We start from the raw sequence: 15,017 nt of genomic DNA on the forward strand, positions 1-15,017 counted from the left end.
AAGTGTTCCAATTAAGGCAACTCTCCTCTATATATATTAAAATAAAATTTTAACGTTAAAATTTTAATATTAATATTAAAAATCAACATTTTTTCATTAGAAGGTTTTAAATAATAACATAATAAATTTCAGTTGCCATAAAATATGAACTATATTTAATTACTTAAATTTATTACCTTATAGAAATGTGTCCAATCAATTTAAATAATGAACAATTTGAACTTTACAATAAAACTTTACTTAAGTACTTAAGTTCTAATTTAAACTTTACAAATTTCAAATTAAAAAAAAAAACAGCGTGAACTTAAGTTCACGTGTTAGAGTAAATTTACTCTTCCCGCCAATTTATTTTCTAGTTAAGGCACTACAGATATCGGACCGCCATGCTGAACTGCCGCACTCGGCATTCTGCATAGAAACGATAAGGGGCCAACATGCACTAGCCTCTGTCGGCATTTTGTTGGCAAATCGAGCTATGGACCGCATTATAAATGCCGGCGGCGGTATTTTGTAGGTTAATCAAACTATGGACCGCTTTCAAAATGCCAGCAATGACATTTCAGATAATGGTCCGCAACCGGCATGTTTGCTGGGTATATATATATATATATATATATATATATATATATATATATATATATATATATATATATATATATATATATATATATATATATACATATATATATATATATATATTTATATATATATATATATATAATATTTACATATATATATATATATATATATATATATATATATATATATATATATATATATATATATATATATATATATATGTATGTATATATATATATATATATATATATATATATATATATATATATATATATATATATATATATATATATATGTATATATATATATATATAAATATATATATATAAATAACTATATATATATATATATATATATATATATATATATATAAATAACTATATATATATATATATATATATATATATATATATATATATATATATATTTATATATATATACATATATAATTATATATATATATATATATATATATATATATATATATATTTATATATATATACATATATAATTATATATATATATATATATATATATATATATATATATATATATATATATATATATATATATATATATATATATATATATATATATATATATTTAAAAAACTTGGAAAGTATAGTCTTTATACTTTTCAGTTATTGTAAAGTAAACGGAATGCATAAAGGCTATACTTTCCGATCAATTTATCTACAAAAATCGAAAATGCTTGTACTTTCCAATTATACTTGTCATCTTTAAAAGATAAAAAAAACACATTCAAAAAATTTAACAGTTTTTCTAATGTATAAAACAAAAAATATTATTACCGTTATACTAGAAGAATTTTTTTAGGGTTAAGCAGTTGAATTGTTGTTATAAAAAATCAAAAAAATAATTTTAACTTTAATTTAAAACTTCATATTTTATAGTGAGAACCTTAATACTGTGTATATTGTTTTTAAATCATGAGTTCTGACTTGGTACATACATTATTAATATATAATACTCAGATTATATTTTTGTAAGATTAATTTTTTTTATATGTATTATCTTAAGATTATTATTATTTAATGATTGTGGCAAAAAAAAAAAAAAAAAAAGGGAAACTATATAAAGCTCACAATTTTAAATTTTAAAATTTGATGCTTATTCTGAGCACAATTCATTTGTTATTAATTTGGAGATTTTACAACTTTCCAAATTTTTATTTAAGCATTTTTTTCAATGACTTCATAAAAATTTAATTTGTTTTATTTGTGAATGTTAGACTGGGTAAAAAACAATTAAAATTATAAACGATTTTTTCGAACCGGATTGTTTTACATGTTATTAAAACACAAATTTTGTAATCTTATTTTTTTTTTTTTTGTGATGTTACCATTTCTTTTTATTAAGGCATTGTGGTGGATTTTATTATTTATTAAGTTTTGCTAATTGTATATAAAAAATTTTTTTCTTCTTTCCGTATAAAAAAATAAACCTCCAATCAAAAATTAAAAAAAAAAAAATCTTGCAATCAAAAATTGATTGCAAGATTTGATGTTAATAGACAGATTTACAGACAGGGACAAAGAGTTAATGAAAGAATTGGGAAAAGAAGCAATAGTTCAGCGCGTTTAGAGAAATTGCTTAGCTTAACGTGATTAAAATTTAAGCAAAATCGCCATAAATTTTATTCACATAAAGCTGAACGCAGATTAATACGCAGCGTAAAAACTATTGCTTTTTTTTATTCGTTCCGCTTTTTGACAGAACTTTGATATTTCATATTTAATAATCTCCCGACATTATAAAATATTATAAAAGTTTTAGCCTATGATATAACTTATGCCAAGTTTACACAAAAACCATTACATTTAACTTGATCTTATTACTAATTATAAAACTCTTTAATATTTTAAAACGTTTTGTTTATTAGTTTTATTATAAATTTTTTTAATAATTTTATTTCTTGTAGTAAACTTTTCTAAACTGTTCTTAAAGTTGGAGTGTTACAAATACTAACTTACTAAGTTTTAAAAATACCTCTATTTTCAAAACTTTTAATTGTGTTTTCCTAAAATATTTTACTAAGTGGGTTTCAAAAAACTTTAATACATAAATAGATTGTCCTGCAAAAGTTTCCAGCCAGTGACAAATTTTACTCTAAATTAATTTTTGAAAAAAATGGTTTTTATCCAGTAAGAGATGTTACAATGATATATTGGAAATAAAATATTATTGTAAAAAATATTATATACGTTTGTAAATATAGTTTTTTCTAAAATTGTTATATTTATCGTTAGCATTTTTTTATTATTTACATTATTAATAACATAGCTATTGACTTTCTATTTATTGTTTCTTAGATACTCTTTAATATTGCAGCTCTGTTATCCCAGTGGGCACGGTACGTTTTTAAAACGTTTTTTAGACGTTTTTATAAGATTTAAACCTAATAAAAACGTCCAAAGAACGTTTTAAAAACGTACTGCGCCCACTGGGATGGCTTTAAACTGTCAATTTTGTGAAAAATGTTTTATTTAAAGTTACTCAATAAAGTTACTCGGGTAACGCTTGTTTATTATGGGCTCATACAAAATGTGACTTAAAAAAACTAAGTACAGTTTGCTACAGTTAAGTCGCTCTTAGCAGCATTGCGTAATAAAAGTTTGTTTCCATTTACAGGTGTACCAGATGACGAAAATTACTATTTTCATTTGATAGAATTCTTAAAACAAATGGTTCACCTGTCTCTTCAAACTCTTTCCTACCAATTCAATTAAATAAAGTCTCTAATGAAACTATCAATCATGTTTCAACTTGTGTTTCATACTCCGATGAGAAATTTTTTCTTCATTAAATATTTTTTAATTTGTAAATATTATGGCATAAGTGAATTAAGCAAACTTAACTTTAACAAAAAAATGTTTTTTCATGCTTCATTTAATGATATCGTCGTTACATATACACCCTGAGAATTTAAACATTTGTACATTAAATAAGTTTGATTTTTCCATTATTGGTATAAGTGAAAAAAGTTAAAAAAAAACAAACAATCTCAATTATCGACTCTCATTAAAAATTACAACATTGAGCAATACCAACTAAATCATGAGGTACATTATTATATTTATCAAAAAAACTAATATACAAACAAATTTAATTATTTACGCACCTAATCACTTAGAACTTACATTTGTTGAAATTATTTGTCTTGAAAGTCCAATGTTATTGTTAGTTGCATTTATAGGCACCCTTGCATAGGTATCAATGTTTTTAGCAATATCTGTCTTACTTCTAAAAACACCAGCAGAAAATAAATCTGTTTTATTACTTGGTGATAATAATATTGATATGATACAATCAAACAATGATATTGTGAGGCCTCATTTTTGAAAGTTATTTTCTTTTTATAATAACTCGCCGTTTTATCACTTTGCCGACAAGAATTATTAACCGCTCTGCTACGTGAAATTGATTTTGACCATTGAAATTATTTCAGGAAATTTGGAAAATTCTGTTTCTTATCACTAACCTAAACTTTTTATTGAATGTTAGATAAGTGTTAGACAAATGTTAGATAAATGTTAGATAAATGTTAGATAAATGTTAGATAAATGTTAGATAAATGTTAGATAAATGTTAGACAAATGTTAGATAAATGTTAGATAAATGTTAGATAAATGTTAGATAAATGTTAGATAAATGTTAGATAAATGTTAGATAAATGTTAGATAAATGTTAGATAAATGTTAGATAAATGTTAGATAAATGTTAGATAAATGTTAGATAAATGTTAGATAAATGTTAGATAAATGTTAGATAAATGTTTGATAAATGTTAGATAAATGACGGTATTTAGAGAAATTTTGTCCTAATACCAAGAAAATATTTATACCACACAGACACATTTTATTTAGCAGGAGTTTTGAAATCTTCAATAAAGAAAAGTTCAAATCTGAATAATCGAAAATTGAATAGAATGATAATATAAAGTCCAATAATACTAACATGTTTTCAAAAGTTTATTACTGAAACAAAATTGATTTTAGGTTGCTATGCCCCACTTAAATAAACTATTATCAAAAGTTTAAAACTTCAACTTAAACCAAGGATTAGAATAGGAATTGTAAAATCTATTCAAGTGCACAATCTTTTTCAACAAAAAATGTTAAGATTCTAAAGATCTTACTATTATAATCAAGTTTGAAAGTACTTTTAAACTTTATTACACAAATTTGAAAGTATTTTTAAAAATAAATATATAATAATTACATTAACTAAAGTTAATAAAAAAAACTCATTAAAAATTTTTTCTCAGATTATTTAAAAAAATCATCGCGAACTTTGGAATGGCATAAACAACTTCATAAATGTCAAAATTTTTAATAAATCATCCCCTAACTGTATGCAAGAAAATAAATTTTATATAACTGACTCAACTCTAATCTCTGACTCAACTCTAATCAACTTAGTTTCTCCGCGCAGCGGCCTTGCTCAGCAAGGTTCGTGTTTCGGAGTTAAAGAGTTGAGAGAGGGTTGCACCACGAACAACAACTAAAAAATAAAATAAAAATAAAAAATAAAAAAATGAGTAGCCTCCTCGACTGTAGTGGCCCCCCTCGGGCCTTTGGGAGGTGAATAATCTAAAAAAAAAAAAAAAAAAGTCCAAACAGAATTCCGACAAAAAAATTTTTTAATTTAATTATGAATTTTTGAATATTCCTTCTAAACTATTCAATACTCTATTAAAAAGTAAAATATTTCCTAACAGTTTAAAATATTTTGCGTTATGCGATATTTAAAAATGGCTCTAAACATTCATGTACTAACTATAGACCTATTTCTCTATTATTTAGCATTAGTGAGCTTATTGAAAAACTTATTTGTTTTAGATTGCACTCTTTCCTGAACTCATTTAATTGTTTAAATGAATTTTAATTTTGGTTTCGATCAAAGATTTTACATGCAACGCATTAACAAATATAAAAGAAAAAATCAAAAAGGCTCTTGTACTGCAGCTATTTTCACAATTCTCCGTTAGTTTAACTTTCCGTTAAACTAACGGAGAATTAGAACGGAGTGTCCGTTAAGAAAAAAGCTTCAAATGGTCATTTTTAAAATGTAAGAAAGTAAATGTTGTTCTAATCCTAGCGTTTAGGTTTCGTATTATAACCGCTCCGACAATTTTTTCAGTTAAAATTCTTCCGTTAGCCAGCTCTGCCCATTAGTTTTCGTGCTGTTTTTCTCGTCACATATAAATGTTGCGATGCCAACAGACATTAATTTTGTTCAATTGGTAAATCGCGGCCGGTGGTTTTTTAAATAATGGTTGCTAAGTAACACTTTAAATTTAACTAAAACAGGCTACATTACGAGAGTTCAAAGGGCTTGTATCTACTTAACACTTAATTTCATTTATTAAATTTCATATTTATGCCTCTTCACTCTTATGGATAACGCATTTTCCCATTACTCTATTTTCTTTGATATTTGCAAACAATTCAAAATATTAAAACCGTGTAATTTTATTGTGACACATCTTAAGAAATCGCGATCTTCTTTACCGCACCAAAGTGGAGATTTTATTTTCATAATATTTAGACTATGTATTAACTCTAAAATGAATTATATCACTGTAAATCTTTAACTGTGACCTTTTTTCGTCTTTTTTTTTTTTTTTTTTTTTTTTTTTTTGTTTACAATCCTTATTTTAGTAACGAGATATATAAAGTAGCAGGGGCGAGAAGAAGACTAATATGTCTTATCGCCCCTTGATAAATTCCGAAAATATAAAATTTGATTTAAAAATAAGTAATTTGGTTTACTATATAAAATAAACAAACGTAAAATTGGTAAAGTAACAAATAAAACATCTATATTAAAAAACGACAAGAAGCGCTATTAACATAAACATATTCTACTAGAAACACAAAAATATTTAATTATTATTCATTGATTAATCATGAATTAGTTTTTTAAATATTAAACTTTAGAACACAAAACGGAAGTTTTTGCGTATTAAAAAATTTTTTTTATTTATTTTGATTGGTACTACACCATGCAATGTTCGCGTAATTAAGATATAAATGAGTAAAAGCGAAATATAAGAGTTTAAAACAACTTGAATTTAAAAAAGGTTTTGCCCTATAAGGTAGGCCAATGCTTTTTCATATAATACCTTTAATACACTTTGTATGATTTCTCCATGTTACGTTTTTGTCAAGGAATACTCCTTGAAATTTTAATGATACTTCTCTTTTTATTTTGCAATTGTTGTTACAAAGATTAGGAAGTTTTAATCGAATTTTGTCTCGTTCATGATAGCGATGGAAAAAAGTTCTGTTTTTATTTATTGCTATATATATTATATAAAATCTTCTTTTTCTTGTGATTTATTATTTTTAATATTTTGTTTGCTTTTTTTTAATAATCAATTTTACAAATAGTAATAAAAATAATAATAATAATAATAATACTAACATTTATTATTGTTGTTGTTTTTATTGATATTCAACCTCTTGTTATCATTGTTATTACTAGTATTTTTTTTGGAACTATTAATAAAATTTTGGATTCTATTATGATTGATCCTAATTATAATAGAATCAAACATTAGTTTCAAAGTGCCAATTTAAACTAGAAAAATTAAATTAGATTCAGGGATATAAATTCTGGGGAACCCTAGAATTTTCATCCCTGAATATAATTGTTTATTATTGTTAGGTATTTATATTTCATAATTATTTGGTTCCTTTTTATTTAGTATAATTTTTTTTTTATTTATACTATTTTTTATTACTTTTTATACTTTTATTAAAATTTAAATTTATTATTTCTTACAGGTTTTCTTATTTATCAAATTTAAAATACTTGAATGTGATCACTCTATGTGTGGAAAGAACATTCTCAAGTAACTGAAGATGTTTTTCAAGTTGGATAGAAGCAGGTGTACCGGCCACCAAAAGGATTTCCATGAAAAAAGCAATAAATAAAAATATTCTCTCAAGTGATAATTGGCTATATTTTCTAATTTTAAAAATAAAGTTGACATATGGTCAGTTATTTAAATTTACTACTTTAATATTTACTTATTAATTCAAACGTAACATATTTTATGATATGTAAAACATTTAACATTTGTATTAACTTAATAGTTCAAAAATATTTTGTAGCTGATAAAACTGAGTGCATGACATGTGAGTTTACAACTCAGTATGAAGGAATAAAGAACAAAAAAATAGGATTGCAATGAGATAGTGTGTCAAGAGTTGGAATTGATTTACCGGTGTTTCATAATGTTACAAATTCAAAGCGCTTTGGAAATAGTAATACTTCACACTGAAAGCGAAAAGCACGTTTAATAAGTGATTACGATGATTGTGATATGACGGTTCAACATTTGAGTCGCCAATTATCAGAAAGGTTCCAAAACAAAAAATTTCAATCATAAATGGTAATTATTAATTTATTTATTTACTTTAAATAAAAGTTTTGTAAAATTCTCACGTGGCGTTATTCGTTATATAGCAGTGGTATATAAAATGGTTGTCAAAATGTTAAAAATCAGGGAAAAGTTAGGTAATTTTTTTAGGCCAGTGAAAATTTATGGAGTTTAAATTATTTTCAAAACAAACCAAAGAAAACTTTCAAGTTAATAAAGTTTAATTTCGCAACTTGTTTTTATTAATTCTTTTTATTTTGTTTGTCAGTAAATATAAATTTAATTGTGATAAATCAAGAAAAAAATTAGAGAATTTGATTTTTAAAGAAGGCGGCCACTCCGTATTAATGATTAAATAACACTGTAGGATTATGCGAATGTAAATAAGTGGTGGAGTCTACAATTCCAACACCTCTGGTATTGCACAATTGTAATTCTGAAAGCTGAACTTATGTTCAGAATTTTTTGCAATGAATTTAAAACTGTTTAAATTTTTCCATTTTAGCAAAATTATTTATATATGAAATTGGATTTATTCCTAGAAGAAAAAGTAAGATGAATATATCGATATTATTTGATATGTTGGTACACACAAGTGTGTGTGTGACAGGGCACTAAAATCTGCTAGTTTAATGTAACTTATACTTCTTAGGTTGTACAACTGAACACCATAGGAGGTCTTGATTACAAAGAAATGATCAAGAACATAATCAAACAATTTTTCACTAATTTTGTTACGCGTAAAATGAACATGAATGGAACAGGAAGCCAAAATGAGTTAGTTTAGTTTGGCGGAACCAAGACCTATAAAACAATATACTAAGTAGTGATACTCAAGTTCCTTAAGATGACGGAAAAAGAACATTATCAAGTTGTTCAAAGTCTCCTTAGAAATGCCAATGCACGAGCAAAAAAGATAGCAGACATATTAAAAATAATATTGATATTGTATGTTTTATTGCAGATATATAGTTTCCAGTTTCTTCAGTTATCTTAAACATAAAAAAAAATAAAATAGAACTTTAAATATATTTTATATTTTTTAATTTAAAAAAAAACAAGTGTTGAATCTATTTTATTATTCATTTCGGTATGTAATACTACAAATGCTGAGAGAACGTCAAACAGATGACTCAGCAAGACATCTTAAAGGTGTTAATAAATAGACGTCTTAAGACGTTCTTTAGACGCTCAGGCAAGTTTTAAATTTTTTTTTTTTTTTTAACAACAATCATTATTATATATTTCAAAAACAAATAATATTTACATGTCTCCAGTTTATATAAATGTCCACCACAAATATTTACAATATCTAAAGAGCGTTAACAATGCTGTTAACGCATGCGCGTTTGACATTTTAACTCATGCGAATTAAAATAAATTAGTCGTCAATGAGACATTTAATGCTACACTTCTTATAGACGTTTTTCGCAATATGTCTTACAGATGCCTATACAAGACGTCTCAAAGGTGTTAACAGATAGAGATCTTTAGACGTACTTCAGGCGCTTACTTGAGTTACCCTTGGACTTCTTTTCGGCGTCTTTGTGCCGGCTGGGATATTTTGTTTTAGGGAAGTTTAGAGATGATTTGTTTGCTTTTAACCATTCAGCAAGGTTTAGTAGCTCTGTGTTTACAGCTTTAAATAACATTTTTATATCATTTTGAGCATAAAATAGATTGGTATTATCTACAAAAAAGATTTCGTCTGTATTACACAATGTATTACAAGATTTGCTAAGATTATTAATATATACTAGAAATAAGAGCGGTGCGAATATAGATCCTTGTGGTACCCTTGTGATTTTTAATCATCAGAAGTATATTGCTGTCTACTTGACTGGTAGCTTTTAAGCCATTTAAGGTTTGAGTGTTTAATACCGTAGCTTTTTAATTTGGTTAAGAAAATAAAATGATTTACAGTGTCAAAAGCCTTGCTGAGGTCAATAAAAACGTCTAAAGTATATTTATTTTCGTCAAGAGATTTAAGAGAATCATCAACAAGGTGAACAATTGCCTGATCAGTAGAGTGACCTTTTTTGAATCCTAATTGTTTATTATACAGAATGTTAATAATATCTAAAAAATATTACAGTCTTTTACACATAATATGTTCAAATATTTTTTAGAAGCATGGTAATATTGAAATAGGTGTTTAATTTGCGATACAAGTTGCATCTCCAGGTTTTAGAACTGGTATCACCTTTGCAGCTTTAATTTATCAGGAAAGATTTCTTGTTTTAAAGAAATACCGAAAATGTGCAAAAGCGAAGTTTTTAAATAAAATATTGATTTAATTATTATATTGATACTTACATCATCAACTCCTTTACCTTTATTTGGTTTTAATTATTCTACAGCATCAAGTAGTTCTTTTTCAGATAACTTATTATTTTCCAAAAGATTATTATTAGAGCTTAAGTATGATTCAAAGCTAGTTTTACCGTTTTTTACTTTTGAGGCCAAACTTGGGCCTATATTAACGAACGCACGGATTAGTAATCTTTTGATTATTTATAATGAGTTAATTTGGATATTCATAAGTGCTTATGCTTTTTTACCTCTTTCATTATGTGTCACATATTTTGTACATTGCTTTTGCAGTTAAGTAATTGATTAGCATAATACTGCTTTTTTAAATACTTTATAACTGTTTCGAAGAGCCGTTTGTAATTTTTATGTTTTGTTTCGTTTTCATGAGTTCTTTTTTTAATAAACTTTTCGTATAAGCATTTTTTTTTTTTTTTGATGACTTCATTATTTCCGTTTTTATCGAAGGATTTTTGTAGGATTTGATTTTGATAAACTTACTAATAATTGGGTAAGCTTTATTTGGCTTTGAAATATGCTATGAAAACTTATAAAATCCTAATCTTCCTCTGCGTTTTTGATATTTTAAATATTTTTCCAATATGTTGTTGATTACGGATTGATAAAAGTATTAGAGATGAATCATTGATTATTTGCTTTTAAGTTTATTCATTTCAGTGACAAATATTCCAGTCTCAACTTTTATGTTTTTGAAAAAGTTGATTATGATTTGATCAATTAATGTAGCACTATTTTTTCTTATGCGTGTTGGTTTGTTAGTTGTTGGAATGAAACCATTTTGAAATACAATATTAGTAAAATTTCTGACGCTTTTATTTTTTTCATAATTGAGCGAGTCAAAATTGAGATCGCCCACAAAATAAATTACTTTGACACAAATATCATTTTTTGTAATTAAACATTTAAAGTGTTTGGTAAATGCTTTTACATTACCTGAAAATTACGTTTTTGCTGAAGTTGTTTATAACCTTAATGGTTAACAACTCATAATCTTTTGTTATTGAGCACAATTCATTACGGAGTTCAAAGTCTAAAGAGTTGTGTATGAAAATGCACGTGAAGATCCTCTTATTTGATAAATAACTTTATAATTATTAATTTAAAAGTTAGGGCTATTTTCAATTTCTTTATTCCGACCCAATTTTTTTGTTAGGCAAATAATTTAAAATTATATTAACAAAAAGTCCTTAAGTTTATCAAAAAACAAATTTTATACTCCTTCTATTTATATACAGGATCGATTGTGCATTATCATCTATGTTAGCGGTTAGTGTTGAAACGTTTGAGCTGTAATAATAAAAGCTTATATTTTCCATCCCTTAGCCTTTTTTTTTTTTTTTTTTTTTTTTTTAAATTTTCCGTTTTTGTTACAATTAAATTCCGTAATATAATACAAGATACTCTTATTCTTTCAAAAATAATCCAGTTATAAATATAAAAAAAAATCAAAGACAAAATAATAAGAGTTATACAAAAATATATAAAAACGCGGGAAACTTGCAGAAGACCATTAAGTCTTATCATCAAGAACCGTTGTACTAGTTATGTTTTTACAATATTAAATTCCTATAATATTGTTAAAAGCAAAACTTAATTAACTAAGGTAAATAGTGTTAACACCAAAAACATTCAATGTAAAAAGACAAGAACAAATAAAACAAACAGTCAAAGAACCAACAAACAAAAAAAAAAAAAAAAAAAAGCAGTTCAAAAGAAATCATAAATAAGATTTTTATACTTTAAAATACTCTTTTTTATTAGTTTTTGAAAGCAATTTATATTGTTTACATCTTGTAAATTACTATATTTTGCTAGGATTTTATTCCAGATATGCGGAGCACGATACGTAATTTTAAATTGTTCTTGTTTAGTTTTGCACAATGGTTCAATTAAGCCTGTTGTGCGTAAAGTATACTTAATGTTAGGTTTTATTTCATAAAGATCATTAAAAATTGAGGGGCATGGTTGAAATTTACTTTTGTACATGAGACATAAAATTTTATAAACGTCATATATTATATATATTATATATATATATATATTATAGCCATCTTTATAAAAGCTAACATTTGATTCAGAGTTATTTTCTAAAAGTATATTTTTGGGAAAAATTAGAAAAGCTTTAACTTTATTTATGTCGTTATCATTGGATGTGTTACTTTCAGCATTATAATTAGATAATAAGTTTGTTTCTATTTTAAAAGAAGAATTTAGGCAATAAAAGTATAATAAAAACATAAATTTTTTTCTTTTTTATTGGAGTGCAGTCGCAAATGTTTAATTTATTGTACAATATTACATCGTATTTTCCGCCTTCTCGTTTCCTTTTCAGTTGTTTTCAAAGCTGTTTTCTTATAATTGTAGTTTCAGCGCAGTAGTCTTCAGTTATATAAATATTTTTCCCTTTTAATTCTTTGCTTGTTTTAAAATGTCTACTTTGTCTTTATAGTTTAGTAGTTTAACAACTATTGGTCGAATTTTTTGTGTACTTCTAAGTCCAGTTCTTTGTGTCCTCTCAATTTTTATATTTTTTAAACCAAGTATATCATCAAAGAGTTTCTGCACCTTGGATTCACTGACACTCCAATTTTCATTTTTTTTTCCTTTATGCCTTCTATTTATAGGTTGTTCCTTCGGGAGCGATCTTCAATTTCTCTAAGTTTACTTTTAATTTAAGTATTTCGCTATTATCCTTTTAATGCTTAACTCTTTAGATTTTTTCTTTACAACTTCAAAATTATCCGTAATAATCTCGTCGTTAGTTTGAATAGCTTTGATAATATTACTGCAATCAGCTGCAAGATAAATGAATTTTTTTGTTGTTTCTAATTCAAATGCAATGTTATTGATTTTAATTGAGTTTTTGCTACCGACTTTTTCAGTCCTTTCTAACCGCTCAGTAAGCATTTTCATATATGCTGCTGTTATTGACGCGAATATTTTTTCGTAATCTTCTAATAGTTTTCTTATTTCTTCTAGAACATAATTTTTTTGTTTTGCGAGTAACAGAAATTATCTTCATACCCTTTTTTAATTTTGAAGCGTTTATGTATTTTTACCTGAATGCGTATGTTCTTTCTATATCTTTTCTGCTTAAGAATTTGACAACAAATTATTCAAAATTTGTTTTACTTTTTAAAAATTTTTTTTGTAGGCTACAATGAATATTTAGCAGAAAACATACACAAAAGTTTTAATCAATTTTTTAATTATAATCTAAATATGAATATGCTAATTTAATAGTAGTGTCGGTTCACTTTCATTTTTAATAAAGAACTTTCAAGGCTTTTCTAAAAGCGTTTCTTTACTCCACGTGGTCTTTAAAGCAAGGTCTACAAGCCGATTAGAGCTGATAAATTTTTAGTTTCAAGTGGAATTGATGTTCTTCATTGTTTAAAAATTAAAATTTGTTTGTTGTTAGTTGTTTTTACTTTTCTATTTTTTATAACCTGTTTTTTTTTTTAGGAGAAGTTAGAGCTAAAATGACTGGTTAAAATATTTTTTTTTAGTACAATGTTTCTTTTTTAGTAAAGTGTTTTAGTGTTGTCTTCAGTCTTCTTAGAACATTTAAGGCAAGTATTTTTTCATTTTTAAGAGCTGTTAGAAGGAGCTGAAGGGCTTTTTAGTAAGTATGTAGTACATAGTAATTTATTTATAATTTATATTAGTAACATAGTTATATTAGTTTATTTGTAGTTTATATATTAGTTTATGTAGTAGTTTACTTATAGTTTATTTTAGCTTTTATACTATATATTAGTTGATTTATAGTTTATATTAGTAAGTTTATATATAGATTATAGATTAATGAGAATAAAAATTTTATTTAGACAGGCAAGCTGACAGCGACTTAAGTAAGTTTTATCATTTAGATTTTATTTGAGTACGAATGTAGCATTAGCAATTTTATTGCATATAATTTTATCTCAATTTTTATTGTTAGACAGACAGATAGAACTCAGTAAGGACTTAGATTTTGTAGATTTAAGAGCTTCTTTTGAATATTCTTTTAAATCTTTGAATATGTTTTATATATTTTAATAAATTTTGTTATTTAGGTGTGGTAGCAACATCAGCTGGTTCATCAGCAAATAGTAATGCCTTTTATTTTATTTTATTTTAAAAAGAATTGATAAATATTGTTAATTTAAACATAATCATCAGGATAAAATAGATAAGATAGATAAACTAGCTTTTTAATTTAATATTTTTTTTATTTAGTTATAACTTCACCAGCCATAACAGGTAACATAGTACATTTATTTCAAAACTTGAACTACATTCGTTACTTAAATTTTACAATCAATAAATATTGTTTATTTCAACATTATCGTCAGGATTACATAAATAAGCTTTTTATTTGATATTTTATCTTAGTTGCTTCTGAACCAACTTTAAGTAATGGTGACTCATTAATTCATATTTTGTTATAGATAAATGCAAATAGAAAAAAGTAAGTTGGAATTTTTGGTAGATATAAAAGCAGTAAGCTTTTTTCTTAAGGTTCTTTCCATTCTTGGATTAAATCCACTATCACTATGTTTGTTCTATTTTTATATAAAGTTCTTTAATAATTTTTGTTATTTTGGGGTTTGTTACTTTTCTGTTTTTATTTAATAAAAAAACAAGCAATAAATACTTTTTTTATTTAGCTTTATAGACTTCGTTATCCGGTAACTAAATAATTTTCTTTTGG

The sequence above is a fragment of the Hydra vulgaris genome, chromosome 15, assembly GCF_038396675.1.
Source record: "Hydra vulgaris chromosome 15, alternate assembly HydraT2T_AEP".
Taxonomy (NCBI): Eukaryota; Metazoa; Cnidaria; class Hydrozoa; order Anthoathecata; family Hydridae; genus Hydra; species Hydra vulgaris.